This window comes from Macaca thibetana, chromosome 15 (genome assembly GCF_024542745.1).
Source record: "Macaca thibetana thibetana isolate TM-01 chromosome 15, ASM2454274v1, whole genome shotgun sequence".
NCBI classification, from domain to species: domain Eukaryota; kingdom Metazoa; phylum Chordata; class Mammalia; order Primates; family Cercopithecidae; genus Macaca; species Macaca thibetana.
The window spans coordinates 85,882,631-85,901,753 of NC_065592.1; the positions used below are offsets into that span (position 1 = coordinate 85,882,631).

Sequence of the window (19,123 nt, forward strand, 5' to 3'; positions counted from 1 at the left end):
GGGGAGTTTATCAGCCAATGTTCTCCAGAGACAATAGAACATACATGAGATTTACCTTAAGGATTAGCTCAAAAAACGGTGTGGGTTTCTAAACCTGAAACCCATAGGTAGTTTGATGAGCTGGAAACTTAGGCAGAAGTTGAAGCTTCAGTCTTGAAGTAGAATTTTTTTCTTCTCTGAGACATCTCAGCTTTTTGTTCTCAACACATTCAGCTGATTGAACAAAACCAACTCATGTTGTCCACAGTAATCTCCTTTACTCAAAGGCAACTAATTATAAACGTTAACCACATCTACAAAATACCTTTATAGCAATATCTAGATTGATGTTTGGTTAAGTAGTGGGGCACTATAGCCTAGACACATAATAATCATCACAGGGAGGGAATTACAAAAATCAGTGGACACTAGGACATAGAAAATCACTGGGATCTCCTTGGAGCCCTTTCACCAAGGAAGGTATTTCGTTGTTTTATTTATTTTTAATTTTTTTTGGTGGTTGTCTCTAATATTTCTTTGTCTGGTTATAAAAGTAATACGTGAGGAGCATTGGATTTGGGGAGAATGTTTTGAACCCTAGCTGTCACATGCCATCTGCAGGATCTAGACCGGTGACTTTTCAGAACTGCCATTTCTTCATCTGGTAGGCAGGCTAGTGAGCCCTGTCTTGCTCACTCCACATATGGCAGTGCATATGAAATGAGATCACAGAGGGGAAGCACTTGGCAAGCTGGAAGGTGCTGACAAATGGAAGGGGTTAATGTCACCACCCTCAGCTGAGGTAGTACCAAGGTCCAAGCTCCTGCCCCTCCCCCTCTCCTAGCCCCTAAATACACACGCGAATGGAGGGCCACTTGCAGCCTTGGTTTGATGGAGTTGGGGGAGAGGCCACACACATCTTCCACAAGCCTGGCCAGATGGCGCCTCACTGGTGCCCTTTCAGAATCGGGCGTCGACTGTTGCCAGCTGTGTGAGGATGTCCTCCAACTCAAGTCCATTCTCTGGGAAACGCTCAGAGAAGGGTCGGATGAGGTCAGCAGCTGAGGCCTCGTATTCCAGAAGCTGCACATCTGAGCCTTCAAGGCGAATGTTGGGCTGAACGATGAGCTTCCGAGATTCCTTATGCAGCAGCACCATGTCCCTGAGGGTGAAGAAGCCCTCGGGTGGGCACATCGGTGACAGCCGCATACCTCTCGTACAGGGCGCATCCTCCAGCTGCATTCCCTGTGGACTTAAGCACCTGAAGTCTCCCCAGGAAGCGCTCTAGGGCAGGCTGGCCCACAGACTGGATTTTGCTGTGGTCGAGACAGACCCGGGCATCCGGGCACCCGTCGGAGCCTGCGGTGGGAGTGATGGTACCAAGTCCCTCGCCAGCCTCTAGTAAGACTCTCAGGATCACAATCCGGGCCTGCATATGGGCCTGCCGCCAGTTGGAGGCCTCATGTGTGTAGAACTCCAGAGCGAGGAGCCCAGCCTGAGCCATGTTGAGCCAGTACAGGCACATCACCTCCTCCGCGTGAACCCCCTCAAAGCCAGAGGTCTCCAGCACTTGCGGGTGGAGACAGAGATAGAGGCCCATGCTCTCAGCCCGGCACTCTTTGTAGCTGGAGGCGATGGTGCTGAACTTGCAGTCCCAGGTCTTCCCGCTTCGTACCAGCTCTGAATCTGCTCTCCCATCTCTGGGTTGATCACTGTCTCCTGGTCAAAGTTGAATGCTCCTTTTTCATCCTGCACGAAGAGCTTGCCGCTGCCATAGCCCAGCAGCTCATGCAGGTCCAACTGCACATCGAAGGAGGGCCCCTTCCAGAGGATGTACAGGTCCTTGTCATTCTCCTCCAGAACGGTGAGCTGCTCCCACTGCATGGCGCGGGCCACAGCCAGCACTTTCCCCAGTGACACGTTCTTAAAGCCTTCCTTCTGTCTCAGGTCATTGTAGTTGGAGATGTTGATGCCGGCAGGGATGCCAGAGCCAGCCAAGGTGAGAACATCCAGGGAGGTGAAGTCGGGGGTGAGGAACTTGTCTTTCTCCAAGGCTGGGGGCCAGGGCAACTCCTTCAGCAGCTGCTCTGCCCTCGCCACCAGCCGCTCAGACTTGGCACTCATGGCCTTATTCACCACAGCTACGAAGCCTTCAGATTCTCCTCGGGAACGAAAGGAGTCACGGTAGCTCTGGATGAACCTGATATAACTCTCCACGATGGGGCCTTTGTCCTGGATCCAGAAGCGGGAGCCCCTCCTGTGGGCCTCTCTGGAGTCCTGGGTGAAGCTCTCTATGTACTGGGCCAGCATCTACTCCTGGTGGCTGTTGGCTGCATACTCCTTGGCTTTCTCCAGCTGCTCCACCACCTTCTGGAGGATGGGCACGTAGTTCCCCCGGGTCACCTGGAAAGGACTTTCCGGAATTCGTAGCTCTTCAGCTTGGAAGTCACGTCGGAGTCCAGGGAAGGCTCTGTGCCGAGCACGGAAGACAGCCGCACCTCGTAGTGGGGCTTCACTTCTCTGTGGACCTCTTTGAAGAGCCGGGTGTTGTAGGCACTGAGGTTCTGTGAGTGCAGAAAGTCTTGGGCCAGTTTGCCATCTTCCATGGTACAATTCCCATAGAAATAGGTGGTGATTCCCTGATGGGGAAGAGAGGGGTCATGGGAAAGAGGAGTTGCCGAGGTCAGGGCTGCAGGGACCTCATCCTCCCAGCTTAATTTTTTTTTTTAATCAGATAAGTAATGCATAGATAATAATGTCCACTGATGGACAACGTTTTTTCTCTGTCAATTTCTACTAAAAAATCAGGATGTACTTCTTTTAAATAATGAACTGGTAATTCTGAGGATAAACAAGAAATCCATGAGTAAGCTCTTTATTATTATTATTATTATTTTAACAAGCAGATCTCAAATCAGAATGTTAGAAGTAGTCTACCTCCACACCACCATCTCTCATACCAATGAGCAAAAGCACAAAACTGAAAAAGGTTGTTTCATGTGACATCTATTCCCAAAGAATTTTTTCTTTCTATTTTCTTTCCATATATTTTTTTACTTCTGAGAATAATTTGGGTGTGTTTACATTTGTGTGTATAGGAGAGTGTGCTTGTAACAGAAAAGGAAGTTACATGGTGGCAGGTGAAATAATTTGCAACGGCGTGTCAGCCTGAAGTCAAAGTCAGTGAGGAAACCCTCAAATCCTTGGTCTTAGTGCAATGTCGGAGCCTGTAGCTCAAGGTCACAAAATATGAGTAAGGCTCCAAGATCACAGAAAAAGTTTTCCTTAGATTAATGGCAGGGCTGTGCCAAAGATGACTGAAGGGGCACCCTCTGGCATGCTCATTTATCAGGGATTTACTTGTTGGCTAATGATAGCAATAACAGTTTGTATCTGACAGACACAACTGGATATGTGCAGTGAGAAACTATATTTGAACACACAAATTATACTGGATCTATATAATTTCCTCTTCTATGGCTTGACCTGTCATCAGAGTCTCTCTCAGTGAAGTTTGTGCTTTCATCTTTTAAAGAAAAAACAATTGTTTTTGAAAAAAATGGTTACACAATTGAAAACTATATCAAATTAACCGTTTTAATTCTTCTGCATTCTTTAGAAGATATTTTCATATGTATATGCAATTTCTAGTTTGCTATAATCATAGAGATACTAGAATTAATTTTTTCATTTAAATTCTTACTGTAAACACTGTGTTCTGAATTTCCTCATAATATTGTTCTATGTTTCTGCTGATACAAAAATTTCATTTGAAATATATGAAATACTGATAAACTAAATAAATTTGCTTTTGCTTATAATCTCACCACCATGCTATAATTACTATTAGCAATATTTTTATATGATCTTTTTGTGACAAATAAGTACATACTCAAGTATATTCACATATATATATGTGCATGTCCATACACATGCAATGATATTTTATTGGATTTTTCCTTTTCTTTTTTGCTTAATGCTGTATTGTGAAAGTAGTTATGTCATTAATTTTTCTCTTGGAGTATTACTTTAAATGACTGCAGATTACTTTATTGCATAGTTTTATTTACAACCAACAACCTGAAGTTGAATATTTAATTTTTTTAAATTTTTTAGCATATTGAAGAGTATCGTGATGAAGATTTTATTGTACCTCTGTTCTTAATCCTGAAAATAAATTCTTGATAATAATATTTCCTGGTCAAAGCATATGCACATTTGATAATTTAATTATGTGTATTGCAATTTCAAGGATCATCACTAAAACAAAAGGAATAAAATACATAAATTCTGCACAAGAAAAGGAAAATGAGATGATTAAAATAATCAGCCATAAAAGTTAAAAAACAAGAGAAAAGCAGGCTAGAATATGTATATTAACAAATACCAAAAGAGGCAGATGTAAGTCTAAATATATTAAAACTTACATTGAATATGAAAGGCCCAAATTCTCCAGTTAAATGACAATATTAGCAGATTGAAAAAAAAAAACTAAATATATGCTACTTATGTAAGTCATTTAAAATAGAATGGCTAAAAGTAAAAACATAGAAAAATATATACCATGTAAACCCTAATAAAATAATGCTAGTGCAAATATTTTAATATAAAAACTTTAAATTATAAAACTAGATATAAAAGGATTGTTCTCTAATTATAAAAGGTACCATATGTCACATAGCCATACAATTTTACCTGTGTATGCCACTTAATAGCATTGCCTAAAATACTTACAAAAGAAAATAATTATACAAAATTATACCACCTTTCGCAGTAAATGTTAGGAGAGGCAACAACAACAAAATCAATAAAGACATTCATTGATCAACCTAAGTAACAAAATTGGTCTAATGAAAGACCCAGATCCCTGTATTTAACATTTATAAATAGGCATTTTTTCAATATACACAGATTATTTAAAACTATTGATAATATAGTGGCCATAAATGATATCTCCATTAATTTTAATGAACAGATTTCATTATAAAATATGTCCCCGATCACAATTTAATTAAGCTAATAAAAATAGATAACCAAAAATATCCCAGTATATTTGAGAATTAAGAAATAAATATTTTATTACTTTTAAAGAGCATGTTGTAATAGAATTGACTTTTTCCTCCTGTGGCATCACAGTTTTTTGTTTGGTACATATGTGGATTAATGTTATCACCATCATAGTGAAATACAAAACAGTTTAATCTCCCTCCAGAGTCTCCCTGTTCCATCTCTCACAACTCCTGACAACCTCTGACTGCTTCTGAGTTCTTACAGATTTGGCTTTTCAAGAATGACATATAAATGGAATCACATAGTATGTAACGTCTTGAGATTGACTTCTTTTACACAGCATAATGCTTTTAAGATTCATCCAAAGTCTTGTGTATTTCAAAAGCAGATTTCTTTGCCTTGCTGAATAGTATTCTATTGTATGAATACACAAGCCACAATTTGTTTATCTGCTCTTGGAGGACATTTGGATTGTTTCTACTTTTTGGCAATTAGGAATAGTGGACATTTATGTAGAGGTTATTTTGTAAACATAATTTTTCAACTCTTAGGGTAGATATCCAGAAGATGGATTGCAGGGTCATATGGTAATTATACATTTGCCAGTCTAGGAAACTACCAAACCTTTCCAGAAAGATTGCACCATTTTGCATTCCTGTCAGCAATGTTTTGAGAGCTACAATTGTTCTGCATCTTTGACAGCACTTCATATTTTTAGTTTTTCGTTTTCTTTTGTTTTTTAAATGTAAGCCATTCTAATGGTTGTACAATGGAATATCATCATGGTTTCATTTTACATTTATCTAATGGCTATTAAAGTTGAACCTCTTCTTTGTCATCCTTATTTCTTCTTTGCTGAAGTGGTTGCTCATGTCTTTTGCTAATTTTTAAATTGGATTGTGTATTTTCTTATTATTGAGTTCTGAATATTCTTTATATACAGTAAATTTCAATTCTTTGTGCATAAGTAAAATGAAAATATTTTCTCATTCTGTGCCTTGTCATTTAAATTTTTTATCGGAGTCTTTCACAGTGCAATAGTTTAGAAAAATTGGTGAAGTTCAATTGACCATTTTAATCTTTTATGAATTATGGTTTTGATTTTATGTCTAAGAACTCATCAACCAAACCCAAGGTCACATAGATATTCTCCCATGTCCCTTCCAAACATTTTACATTTTTGCAATTTAGTTTTAGATTTTTGAATCAATTTCTTTTATATTTTTTGACATAATTTCTATATAAGGTGTAAAGTTTAGAGTGAGATTCATTTCTTTTGCCTTTGGATGTCTATTGTTCCAATACCATTTGTTGAAAAGACTTTATTATTTATTCATTGAATGGCTTTTTTACCTTTGTCAGATAATCAGCCACATTTGTGCTCTTTCTTTAATCACTATTGTCTTTCTTTTATCTATGTGTTTATGCCTTCACCACACCACACTGTGAACCCCAAATATCTGAGAGAGATCTCAGTCAATTTATGAAGTTTATTTTGCCAAAGTTAAGGATTCACACCTGGGACACAGCCTCAGGAGATCCTGACAACATGTGCCCAAGGTAGTCTGAGTAGAGCTTGGTTTTAAACTTTTTTGTTAAACCTTTTTGTTAAACTCTCTAGCCAAAGGTCCAGGAAACGAAAAACCATAACAAGACTTAAGGTTTAACATGTAATCCTTAAGACATGAGACATCAATCGATACGTGTAAGATGAACGTTGGTTCAGTCCGGAAAGGCGGGACAACTTGAAGTGGGGAGGGGGCTTTCAAGTCATAGGTAGATAAGGGACAAACGGTTGCGTTCTTTTGAGTTTCCAATTTGCCTTTCCAAAGTAGGCAATCAGATAAGCATTTATCTCAGTGCGCAGAGGGGTGACTTGGAATAGAATTAAAGGCAGGTTTACCCTATGCAGTTCCCAGCTTGAACTTGACTTTGCCCTTTAGCTTAGTGATTTTGGGGCCCCAAGATTTATTTTCTTTTCACAACACTGACTTGATTACTGCAGATTTTTAGTAAGTCTTAAAATGGGCAGTATGATTCCTTCAACTTTATTCTTATCTTTCTGAATTCATTTAGCTATTCTAGTTCTTTTGCCTTTCCTTATAAATTTAGAATCAGCTTGTCTATATCTGAAAAAAATTTGCTTAAATTTTGATAGATATTACATTAAATCCATAAAACATTTTGAAAAGAATTAGTATCTTTAACAAATTGGGTCTCCAATCAATTAAAATGATAAAATGCTCCTTATATTTAGATATTCATTTGTTTTTTTCATAGGCATTTTGTAATTTTCAGCATCCAGATAGCATACATGTTTTGTGAGAAGTATAACTACACATTTTTTGGAGGTTATTGTATTTATATGAAATTGCATGATATTTCATTTTTAAGTAATTTTTAGATTCTAATTTTACATAGGTAGTGCATAAAGATAAGATTGGTTTTCATGTATTGACCTTGTACTTGAAAACTAGCTAAGCCGACTAGTTCTAGGAATTCATTTCTTTATAGATTTGTTGGGATTTTCTACATAGATAATCATGTTGTCTGTGGATGGGCAGTTTTCATTCTTTCTTTATTTTTTCCTAACAAGCATGCTTTTTATTATTTTTTTTTCTGGGCTTATTTCCCTGGTTAATACAAGAAATACATTTTATAAACAAATGTATATGGACTTTCAGTTCCAGGAAAAAATAGAGTGGATGAACTTTTCTCTATTCTTTCTACTAAGTCCAACTAAAAACTAGGGACATGATATATAAAACAAACATGAGAACACTCTGAAAGGTGAAGAAAAGAATGCAGATTATTATTACTATTATTTTTTTGGTTGAATATATCCCAGATTACCTGCTGTAGCACATGGAAACCTGCAAACACAAAAGAGTGCAAACAAAGCCCCAAGGAAAGTCTGTTCTCTCTAGCCAAAGGTCCAGGAAAAGAAAAACCGTAACAAGACAGAAAACTTTTAGATAGTAATTGCCCTGCTTTAACCAAATTCCATGGACTGCATCCCAAACTCCACTAAGTAAAGGCCAAGTAGAGAGCTCAGATTTTTATGTTTATCTCACAGTTATGTGGTACCTACCTTCTTCCTTCAAGGTGATCACAAAAGGCAAAGAGGGAAGGGAGGATATTCAGCCCAGCCTGGAATTAAGAAGCTCCCCATCTCTTACACACATACACACTGTGGTATCAATAAACACTGGGATCAGTAATGAAGTGCTTTTTCATTCCATGATGGACAATTTCTGTATCTTGATTGTAAGGGTGGTTACACTAATCAACATCTGGGATAAGAAGGCATAGAAGTAATTTTACGAATTGTATCAACATCAGTTTTCTAGTTTTCATATGGTACTAGAGTTACCAATGTTATCATGGTGGCTTTACACTCTGAACTTTACATAAATTATCTCAACAAATACAAAAGAAGGGCCAGGCACAGTGGCTCACGCCTGTAATCCCAGCACTTTGGGAGGCCAAGGAGGGTGGATCACGAGGTCAAGAGATTGAGACCATCCTGGTCAACGTGGTGAAACCCCGTCTCTGCTAAAAATACAAAAATTAGCTGGGTGTGGTGGCGGGCGCCTGTAGTCCCAGCTACTTGGGAGGCTGAGGCAGGAGAATCACTTGACCTCAGGAGGTTGAGGTTGCAGTGAGCCGAGATTGCGCCACTGTGCTCTAGCCTGGCGACAGAGCGAGAATCCGTCTCAAAAAAAAAAAAAAAAGAAAGAAATAGAATAAAACAGACAAAAGAAACCTCATCCTTATGACCTTATCTAATCCAAAGGCTCCACCTCCAAATGCCATTTACATATGGATTTAGGGATTAAATGTCCAACTTAAACCATAGAAACAATGTATCTAGGAAGAGATGATAATAGATAATAGAAAATGATTTGAAGTGAATTATAATAAACACTATTCAAAATTGTTTAGTGCAGGAAAAGCAATATATAAAAGATAACCCATAGACTTAAATGCATATGAAAGAAAAGTAGAATGGTTGATAAAAATGAGCTCAGCATTTATCTTAATACATTAGAAAAAGATGTGCAAAATAAGTCCAAAAAAGAGCTAAAGAAAGATGATAATAAAGATAACATAATAAACCAATGAAATAAAATATATGCACAGTAGAAAAAGATTAACAATGCCAAACACTGGTACTTCTAAACAAATATCAAAATTAAGAAAATTCTGGAGAGACTGGGAAAGATAAGGAAAGACAGAACGAAAAAAAGAGAGAAAGAGTGGAAATAAAAGCCACAAGAAAAATTTAAAAATCAAATATTACTGTAGCTATTACAGGTTTTGTATATATTTAACAGATAATAAAACATTGTCATAAAAAAGGTTTTACAAAACTTTTGAAGATTTGAATAAAATCAAAAACTTATAATTTACCAAACCTAACTCTAGAAAATTAGAAAACTTAAATAGTTCAAAAGCGTTTAAAAATACATAATACAACAAGTACAGTAATATTTTAAGTGGTAGAAGGGTAGTCACTGTAAGAATTTTCAACTTTGTATGCTTGAAAGTTATAATAATTAAAATGTCAGCATACAATTTTTGTACATAAGCATATACACAGATGTGCACACACACACCCTAAAGTCGCTCTTTAGTGAAATCAACCAAGCATTAAGGAAAGCATACTTCCAATCTTACTCAAGAGTTTCATAGTTTTCCTAAGAATAGAAACACAGAGCACTTTCCTCAACTAATATTTCTTTTACCTGCATATCCTTGATACAAAAACCTGTCAAAGATAACATTTGAAGAAGTAACTGTTGGCCAATTTTTTTTTATTCATGAGTTTCTATGCATTTCGTTGAGCAATACAATAGTCAGCTAAATCTAAATTGTGTATTTGTGCACGTGTGTGTACAAATTTAATTATGAAGACGAGTTCAACATTAAAAGATCAACAAACGTTTTCCACTGCTTTAATAGATTACCAGATAAAAATCATTGTATTAATAGGTGAAAAATAGTTAGAAAAAAATCAACTATCAATCCATAGTTTAAAAAATAATTGTTTAAAAATCAGAAGTAAAATTTACTTTCTTAGCCTAAAACAAAAGGTATCTATAAACAAACAAACACACTATTGTAATCATCATACTTACTGGTGAAACATGCATATTGTTTCATTATATGACATTGGTATAAAGCACTACACATAAACGAATGGAAACACAACAACACAGCAACAAGACTAGAATGTCTGCAATAATCATTTCTATTTAACGTTTTATTGAATATTGAAGTTAGTCCAACAAAGAGAAAAAATGTGTAAATGATGAAAAAATATCCAAATGCCATTATCCACACATGATATAGTTGGCATGTTGGAAATATTTAAAAATCTATGATAAATGAATTAAAATTAGTAACAGTATAACAAGGTTGATGGATACAAAATCAATGTATAAATAAAGCAATTATTTTTCTATATACCCTTAGAAAACAGAATATTAAACTTCAAAGCTGCCACCATCTACAATTGCATTAAAAGTGTCAACTATCTAAAAATAAACTCAACAACATGTGTCCAATTACAGAGTTTTTGTGCTACATTAAAGATAAGCTAAATAAATGAAGCCTCATTGTATGAGACAGTTCACACAGAATCAGCATTACTAGCAAACTTCTTAGAAATACAGATTTTTGGGGTCTCACTCCAGAGCTACTTAAACAGAAATTGTGAGGGTGGGGCCTAGCAATAAGCTAAGTCCTCCTGGTGATTCTTATATGCTAGAGTTTGAGAATTACTGATCTAGAGGTGTGAATACTCTTGTGCATGATACAAGCAGCATTGCTTGTCATCCCAAACTAAAAACCATGCAGAAGCCAGTCAACAGTAAATTGTAGCCAACAATGGTAGGCTATAAAGCAATGCAAATAAATGAAGGTGAACACACAATAATATGGATGAATCTTACAACATATTATTAAGTAAATGAAGGAGAAAACAAAACGATATATTCCATTTGTTTCTATTTATATAAAGTGCAGAAAGAGGAAAACTTAAGCTATCCCGTTTAGGAATGCACACATGGGTGGCAGAACTAAAAAAAAGCAAGGACATGAGTTCTTCTTACTTTTTCTTATATGTTATATTTAACAATAAAATCGTCTAAAATTAAAGTTAAGAGATATGGAAATTATATAAGGGAATTCTGACACGTACTGAAGAGACATTCTACAAGGAAAGAATAAAACAAATGGAGGAGAAACAATATTTAAGGAAATAGTAGATAATATGGTAGTATGACAGATGGAAGAAAGCAAACTGAGCCCTCATACTGAAACTAGTGCTGAGAGCTCAACGGGATAAAAGTCCCACTGATAGAAAAATAATAGTAAAACCTAAAATCAAGAAAAGTAGAAAATCCTATAATCTTCCAGAAAGAGGGAAAAAAAGGTAGCTACAAGTGGATAAGAATCAGATTGATATATCATATTTCTTACTGACAGCCGAGATGCACAAAGACAAGGGAATAATGTCCTTGGTGTTTTGAGGAAAAATGACTTTGAGTCTGGATATAACAAAAGTGTTATCCAAATCTGAATGAGAAATAAGATAGTGTCAGACATGCAAGGACACGGAATATTCGCTGCCCACAGACCTTCCCTTTTAGAATCATTACAGGATGTATGCCAGAGACAGGGAAGATGCCTGAAACAATTACTAAACTTAGACTTCCTCTTAAAAAGAAAAAAAAAAAAAACTCTCAAAAAAGACCAGAATAAATGAATGAATGAATGAATAATGCTCAGAGCTTAAGCCTTAACCATTAAGCTGCAAGCACTCTCAGAAGGATACATTTGTTTAAAATGGGGTTTCCAGTGAATTTTTGCAAAATTTGTTGTGGAACATTCTGTTCATTGTACTTATTTACCATGAGTTTTGTGTTCCTGTCTGTACAGTTGGCTTCTGCATGTTTTTGGCTATGTTACTCTCTGATCGGATTATTGTCCCTCTATGTTTTCTACTTTATAAGATTTCTCTAAATTTCTAATGTGCTGATGTTGCTTTGATATTTTCCATTACTTTTCATGTATACTTATGTTTTTATATTCTTTTCTGGGATTTTGAGAGAGAGAGAGAAAGTAGGTACATGTATCTGGTCCATCATCTTAAGCACTATCCAAACTGAATGTAGTAAGTTTCTACAGAAGATTTTATTCAAAAAAAATTATTCGGCTGCTAATCCAAACTTATTCAATGAAAATATAAGGAAATTGGAGGCCAGATTACTTAAACGGTTTGACTTGGTGGATGCAGTAAGCTGGGACAGAATCGATATCAAATTTTAGTTCTTCCCAATGACAAAATGTTTCCACTGGATCATGCTGAATATTTGATCAAATTATATTTACACAAAGTATTTATCAAAGTAAAAAATAACTATGAAAGAAATAAAGAATTCAATATTAGGAAAGCAAATGTTAGCCTTCTATAAATATGAAAACGCTACTTTCCATAATTTTCTCAGCATGCAACTAGGTTCTGCCTCTAATTTGGATGCTGAGAGATAATTATATGTAAAAAAATCAAAATTTGAAAAAAATCTAATTTGTCTATTTTGCTGAATCTCTTGAACATAAAACTAACTCCAACACAGTCCATTCTATAATTAATTTCTGCCTCTCGTGGTTGATAGTGATTACAATTAGCATTCATCGGTCACTTTATGTTCCAGTAGAGACACAGTGTTAAGTGCTGCCAAGAGACTTGTAAACCGTTTTACAGATGAAGAAACTGATGCCACTACAAGTTTAAAGAAAAATGAACAAGAGCACACAAATTTGGAGGCCTGCATTGTGAGCCATTAAGCCACATTTCCTTACATTCAGAGTTATCAGTGATGTGTTGATAAATGTTTAGCAAGAGACAGCTAGAACTGGGGATAGGAGACATAAATTGTAGTTGATTTTTGTGCTGTAGATATACCCACTGTGGTTTATTTTAAGACATCAATTGATGTCCATGAAAGAGATATTGGGAAGATTGGGCCGAAGCACACCATTATATAGGGTTTCCACTATGCAGGTAAAATAGACATTAATAACCACAAGCACTAAGCAACAGTAAGTGGTAGGAAAATAATTAGAAATTATGAGTTCTGAGCATTTCTTTCCTATGTTTTTAATGTTATTTAGTTGTAAGTTTCTATAATTTAATTTTTAATAATATCTCTGTTTAGAAACAGGCTCCCCAAAGTTCTCAAAATGTGACAATCACCTCGTATAATCTGGTATGAGTTGGCTTTAGTACACTAGAGGAGTTAGTCATGAGTGTTTTTGCTCTACCTGTAGTTTGGGGATACAAAAAATATTCATAGCTATAAATTGGTTTTGCTTATTAAAATACCTGCAGAGTAGGCCAAGTGCGGTGGTTCATGTCTGCAATCCATGCCCTTTGGGAGGGAGGCCAAGTTGGGAGGCTTGTTTGAGGCCAGGAGTTCGAGACCGGTCTGGGCAACATAACAAGACCCCTGTCTCTACAATAAATAAAAATGTTAACCAGGTGTGGTGGCAAGTGCCTGTGGTCCCAGCTACTCAGGAGGCTGAGGAATGATGATTGCTTGAGCCCAAGCTGCAGTGAGCTGATTGAGCCATTGCAATTGCACTCTAGCCTGGGAGACAGAGTAAGACCCTGTCAAAAAAAAGGAAGGAAGGAAGGAAGGAAGGAAGGAAGGAAGGAAGGAAGGAAGGAAGGAAGGAAGGAAGGAAGGAAGGAAGGAAGGGAAGGAAGGAAGGAAGGAAGGAAGGAAGGAAGGAAGGAAGGAAGGAAGGAAGGAAGGAAGGAAGAAGGATGGAAGGAAGGAAGGAAGGAAGGAAGGAAGGAAGGAAGGAAGGAAGGAAGGAAGGAAGGAAGGAAGGAAGGAAGGAAAACCCTTGCACATCATATTGCATATTGGTTTATCATTTTGAAGAAGAGAAGATAGCTTTTTGTTTGTTTGCTTGTTTTGAGATATGGTGGATTACTTTGCTCATTTTTAAAGTCAGAACCATAGCCCATTGTTGTACATACGATAATGAAGTGAATTTATAATACTGAAATGTTACGTATCATTACATATACCCATGCACTCACATATATATGAAAAGAGCATTTCTACCAATTGATCTACATGTGTGTATTTATATTTAGATATAGAAAAAATAAATTTAGGAGAATAAGTTAAATTTTAAAAAGTATTGCCATAAAAGGTAATATTAGAAAGTACTTGAAGACTTTGTATTTATGATACTGTATGTATCAGTGCTAACTAAAGGGTGAAATCTGATTCACTCGAAGTTAAATCCAACTCTGCATCCATGGAAAGTTTAGTGGTGGCAATAGACAAATAATGGTCTTTGGTTGAAGCTTCTGCTAAAAACATTTCTCTTTCAAACACAGAATTCAAGACAAGGTCATTGATTGTGTTCCATAAACAACCTGTTCTATTATGTATGGCTTCCGCATTTTTGCCTTGAGATGGTTTTCATTCACGCTGACACTTATCGCTCATCTGTCTGTAACTTCTATAGAATGCCTTATTTTACCATTGAACAGATCAAGATAAATGATGCTTTACTGGGAGGTAAATAAGACTCTTGAATTTTTCTTACACTGAAGTAATTATTATTTGGTCCAAAACTATTAAAGGTAAGTGACATTGTACGGTTAGAAAAGAACTTCAGCTTTGGCTCTAAATTCTACTGATGCTGTGAGATGCTTATTTAATTTGATTGCATACATATACATATATCTCCACAAGTATATATGTTTCAAGGCTATCATGTAAGGCTAATAGAATGTCTAATGCAATTGCTATACTTAAAAGTTAAAACAAATTTTAATTTGCTTTTTGGGTTTGCATGTTTTATCATAAAGGACAATAAATTATTTGTCCTTATATCTGATTTTGACATATTTTTCTATTACAGAAGGAGTAAAAAAACTGAACATTAAGTGGTTATCTCCATTTCACATTACATAACCTACAAGTTGTTGCTGCAAGGAAAGAAATTTCAAGGAAATTGATTTGGGTTGTCAGATGGAAATACATGTCTGCAAAATATTAAGTTCTCCATCACCAGAGGTATTCAAGTATAACTTCCATGACTACATATTCATTTTATAGTAGAAGGGATGCAAACATAAGATGAGTGGGGAACAAGGAAAGGGGGAGATTAGTGATTTAAGTTACCTTTATAGTCTCTCTTACCTGTTTGATAACCTGAACTGTCTTTTCTCCCTTCTTTTATTCTGTAAAACAGCTTAATCATTCAGTATCCTTCTCTCATAAGAAAATGGTGTGATGTGTTTATCTGGCAATCATATATTTATAACATCTGCCTTAATTATATTAGATTGAGGTCTGAAACAAAAGAGCTTGATGTGGTGAAAAACCCACAGGATCAGCAATTGAAATACCTGAATTGTTGCCTCAACTATACCATTAGAAATACTATGATTCTGAGAAAGCTATCAGGCTTCAGGGTATTCTATACTAAGTAGGAGAGTACTAGTCTTTTGATATCTAAGTTTGCTAGAAGCTCTAAAACTACATGATGCTAATATCGGCTCTCTATCTCAATTATCTCCAAAACGTGAGATGGGTTATACTTTCTCAACTTCTGCCACTTACTATCAAAATTCACATAAAGAAAAGTGTTCCCTGTGTGAACCTCATTTGCTGATTTTTAGATTGAAGTTAAGAATCTGTTTATTGATTTAGTGCACCAGCCAATTTGAACACTAGAATCAGCTTCTTGGAAAATACTGCCGAGGAAAGCTGAAAACCAAGTATGTCCGGCTAATCTGTTTTACAAAGTATTAGAAATGTAGTTGTAAGGAAAATGTTTTGTGGATTGTGCTATCCATCTTTTCTATTTTGCTGATGTCACACTGAGGTGTCAATTAAAGATGATATGTGCAAATCATTTAAAGCCCTAAAGAGAAAAAGGAAAATGTTACCAAATATGAGGTTATGCCCAGGCAATTAAGGAAGCAATAACTGGAAATTATAAATGGCAGGCAAACCAAGCCTGTGAGAAATAATACGGGCTTCAAATCTTAGAGACTCTTTTTTAAGTGGGCTGCTTGGATCCCAGCCTTCGTGCAGAACATGTCATTAACTGAACAATGTCTTTTAGAAACACAAGCATCAGATTCTTGGTGGGTGTCCTGCTATATTGTTTGGTATTGATAGAACTTGTTAGTCTAGAAGTATCATTTTCAAAATGTCTTATTATAGAAAAAACACAAAGTGTTTACTTATTTCAAGAATCAAGCATAGTATACAGGATATGTCAAAAATATAAATGTATACTTTAAATAGATAATCATGCACTCATATGTAACAAGAACTTTCTGAGCCGTATTAGTGATGCTGAAACACAGTACCCACACATATGTTTAAAGGAATAATATCAGAATATAAGTTCATGTTGTTTCAAAGCAAAACTTTGCCTAACTTCCCATTGTGAGAACCTCAAATATGTTAATGTTGGTTTATTAGTTTTGCTGCCTCCAGATATGTTACATACGAAAAAGAGACACGGGTGAAAAACATTGGGTATACTATTTTCAGAGAGCCAGAGGAAATCAAAATCTAGGTAATTACTCAACCTTTACTGAGTTTTACATTGCCATCAGTCTCAGAATGTAGTCTTTGTCAGAGTGAAACCAGTTGGTCCTGACAACATCGTGAGTTAGTTTGATTTTCTTGCTACACTTGTCATTTCTGCCACCACAGTGTGATGTCTGAAGGGGTTTAGCATATTTAGAGTAGCGTAGAGGTTGGTATTGCCCATTGGTGTAGTGGTGTGATGGTGGTGGTGAACTATAAACTTTGAAAGGAGAAGCAATTTGCCTTTATTGCAGTTTCACAGGCCAGTCAGAACTTAAAGACTATATCACCTAAAGAGACAAGAGAACAAAATAGTGGATATATTGAAAGCTGTACCATTTGAGGACTGGGAGACTTAAGTGTGCCATGCGTTTCTCTCTCTGCCTGGAATATGTCCCCTTTCATTTCCACAAGTCATCCTTCTGTTCCCAGTTTACATGTCACTTTTGATAACTCTTCTGATTCATTATCTAGGCTAACTGTTCCTCCTATGGAATCTCACTGTACCCTGTTCTTCCCTGCCATATTGCTTATAACACTCTTTTATTGTATATCTATTTTTCTATTTCCTTATTAAACTCAAGTTTCCAAGATGACATAGACTTGATCCTTGTATCTTTTTTGCTTGATAAAATGCCCAGTTTATTGTAGGTATGGTGCAAATGTTAGTCACTGCTTCCCTTCTCCAACTCCAAATGAATAGCCAAAACCACACGTTTGTTAGCACACGTGGAATGTCATTAGTTGGTCTGCCATAAATAGTTAGGGTTCAGATACTGGGAAATGAAAAGGAATACTATGAATATAACATGATTTAAAATTCCAGGTTTGGACCTAGAAAAACACAGGTGATAATGACAATAAATATTTTATATTTGTGTACATTTTGCAGTTTGTGAGCACATATATAAGTGGTGAGGCATTCAAATATGCACATATCCTTGCTCAGGGACCATTTTGGGCAGTGGTGGATGAGAGGGCTTTGAAAGTCTTGAAAGCCTTCATTGGGATTAAGGACCTCTGAAGGGTCTGGTTCAAGCCTTAGGTACATGAAAAAGCAGTGATGTAGAATTGAGATCAGGAGAAATGGAATCAATCCTGGTTCTGCTGTTTCCTACTAGTGTGATTTTGGATATCTCCTGACTGCAGTCCACAGTTGGGTCTAGTTGGTTCAGATAACTCCCTTCAACAACAGCTTAGATGTTTATTATAACTCAAGGATTTATAGACATAAAGAATTAGTTGAGATGAATCAAATTTACACATAAGATAAATATGTACAATATTATAAGATTTTTAATTAAGTATAAAACATGTTTACAGCCGCAAAATGGAATGGTAAGATTTGATTGTAGTATTAATTTATTTTTTAGTAGAAATTGGAAAAAATAATTGGTTATAAAGATTTGGAGGATCATTAGAGAAGGGAATAATTAACCTAATATAATGTGTATCTAATGTTGCATTTTAGAATTTGTAAAATAGCATAAAAATGTTGAAAGTACAGTTCACCCTTGAATAATGTGGGAGGTAGGGGTGCTAAGTCCTTGCTCTGCTCACAGTAAAATATCTCCTTATAACTTTTGATTCCCCCCAAACTTAACTACTAATATCCTACTGTTCACCAGAAGCCTTACCAATAACATAACTAGCTGATTAACATATGTATTTTGTATGTTATTTAAAAAATCATAAGGAAGAGAAAATATATTTTGAAGTCACGAAGTGGAAGTGGATGACTATAAAGATTTTTATCTTCATCATCTTCACATTGAATAGGCTGAGGAAGAGGAGGCGTTGGTCTTGTCTCAGGTGTGGCAGAGCTGAAAGAGGTGGAGAAGGTGGAAAGGGAGGCAGGAGAGGCAGACACATTTGGTGTAATTTTAACAGACATATGTTGTAATTTCTGTGTGACTCTTTGCTTTTCCATTTCTCTAAAAATGTTTCTATATGGTACCAATCCTTGTTTTACCATTTGTTTTAGTTTCAATGCCTGTATCATAGAAGAGTCCACGGTGTAAAAGAACTCAAAAGCAGCCTTGAATATCAGGAAGCCTTCAGACAGACTGTCTAACGTCAGTTTGTTTTCTGGCACTGCTTCTTATACATCTTCTTTCTCATCGTCTGGCACTGGTTCAAGTACACTCATCTTCATCAGTACCACTTCTGTTAATTCCTATGATGTGATGGTGTCTTTAGTTCTTGAATTTCTGCAGGATCCATATCCTGAAGTCCTTTACCTCCCAACTTTGTTGCCATGTTCATAATCTCTTTCATGATTCCCCTGATTGGCTCTGTCATAATCCTGTAGTGTCATGCACAACATCTGGACACAGTTTCTCCAGTAGGAATTTATTGTTTTGGAATTGATGGCATTCACAGTTTTTTCAGTAACAACGATGGTATCTTCAATGGTAGAATCTCTATCAAGCTTTTCTTTCATAGCATTGACAATCCTTTTTATAAAGTACCATGTGCAGTGAGCTTTAGAG

At 36.2% G+C, this 19,123-nt stretch overlaps 1 pseudogene; it reads right to left on the reverse strand.

Annotated features, from left to right (window-relative positions):
* Positions 1-819: 819 nt before the first annotated feature.
* On the reverse strand, positions 820-18,780 carry LOC126937317 (dipeptidyl peptidase 3-like; annotated as a pseudogene).
* Between the last annotated feature and the right edge of the window lie 343 nt (positions 18,781-19,123).